This window comes from Helianthus annuus, chromosome 17 (assembly GCF_002127325.2).
Source record: "Helianthus annuus cultivar XRQ/B chromosome 17, HanXRQr2.0-SUNRISE, whole genome shotgun sequence".
NCBI classification, from domain to species: Eukaryota; Viridiplantae; Streptophyta; class Magnoliopsida; order Asterales; family Asteraceae; genus Helianthus; species Helianthus annuus.
Window position 1 is genome coordinate 42,858,395 of NC_035449.2, and position 1,987 is coordinate 42,860,381.

Below are 1,987 nucleotides of genomic sequence, written 5' to 3' on the forward strand. Positions count from 1 at the left end.
TTGTGCATTAGCACAACTTTACATGTTTCTTACTTGCGTTAATAGTTTATGATAACGCATTGGTAATTCTTTATATTTTTGATGGTGTTCCAACTTATAGAGTTTCCACTGTTTATATTGTCACACGAACTACGAGACAAATGATCAAACGAAATAATGTTTGATATCGGAAAAGAGATTCCTAATAAAGAAATCTAGACACATATGCTTGTGTTTTATTCCTAACTGACTTTTGGAATTTCTTATAGATATACATATCTATATAATTATATATTTCACATGCTGTAATATACATACCTTCTATAAGGTCATTGTATTTAGCAAATTCATATTTTCAAAAACAAGTCAGATATCTGGTCATGATTTTATTTAGGGAAATCTTGTCACTGATTTGACATTTTAGATACCCCATCTTACCCGGTTCGCGCCAGAGAGGTAACCTCAGTCTATCCGGACAAACTGGAGAGTCTGTTACTCTATACCCAGTTTTGCCGGAGAAAATTTTCTATTTCCCATAAATAGTATCTTTTCAAGATTTTAAAAGTGCCTCTTTTATTAGGGCTTTTATCCAGAATTAAGGAAATTTGTATTCCCATAACATATCTTATTCTAGACCAAATAATTATTAATAAGCAAGAAGCAATTAAATGCTATTGCCTGCTAATCGTCATTCTTATGGAATACCAATATCCATTATATTATACTTATATAAGTAATTTACCTTAAAGTTTATTTTAAGGCAAAATTCTTAAGTTCAAGTCTAAATATCATTCGGAGTGCTATCAGATAATATTAAGTTTCTAATTCTCCGTTTAAACTTAGCTATTATTATAACACCTAATTGTGTAAACAAATGGCTTAGCTTATACTAAGGCATCTTTTCTTATGTTCAAGTCTAACTGCTATCAGCTGTGCTACCATTTAATAGTAATCTCCTAACTCTTTTTATTTAAGCTTAAGTATTATTATCGCAACACTTATAGGCTTAAAGCAGTGGCTCTGATACCACCTTCTGTCACGTCCCCCGACCCACCCTGGACGGAATCGGGTGCCGTGAGCAGTCCAGTGGTACCGGTGATTATTTTGAAAAACATTGCAGCGGAAATTTTATCAGGACCGTGAGTTAGGAAAAATATCAGAGTTTTAGAAACACCGGATTTTATTTAAATAGATGGAATAAATTCCATGTTTTACAAAGGTAGCTTTTAATATGGGATAAACCCAAAAACAATATTTCTTAAGTTGATTTATTTAATAAAATAAGCCACTTCTTGAAGTCCTTCAGTGCTGGATCCAATTCTTACCCCAATCTACTGTAATTACCTGAAACGCGTTTTAAAAAGGTTTTGTCAGCGGGAAATACTGAGTGAGTTCATTCAGGTTTTATAAAAACAGATTTGTTATAATTTACAGTATTAAGAGTTTTTACATATGTTTGTGATATCTACCAACTACCCACAGTATTTGTCACTCGACCGGATATGTGACTGTGGTCATATCACCATTGGCTGCCCCAATGAATGACGTATATCACTTAATTTTAGGTTCGCCCACCTAAAGTGATTAAAACAGTAGTAATGTGCACAATACCCCACATACTGGCTGTAATTTGGTGATTACATAAACTTAATCACTGTAATTATAATTCTGAAATAATTTGGAGTATTGTAAAACAGTTGATAAAAAGAGAATGACTCACTTTATAAATATGCAAGATTGAGTTAACAAGCTTCTTGATTCTACTTCTTCCGATAATTAAGCATGCACTTTATTATTCTGGATCTTCTGATGATTTATTAGTTTGTTTGATTGTGAGTGTGTAGTTGGGGGTATTTTTGGTAGTTAAACATATAGTCTAACAGAATGGAATACGTATTTGTGTAAAACCCAAATCAAACCTTAACGGTAGTCACGAGATTCGAACCTTAACGAATTTCACAAAGTATAATCTTATTCAGACAGTACTTTGGTATCCATTTAATGAACT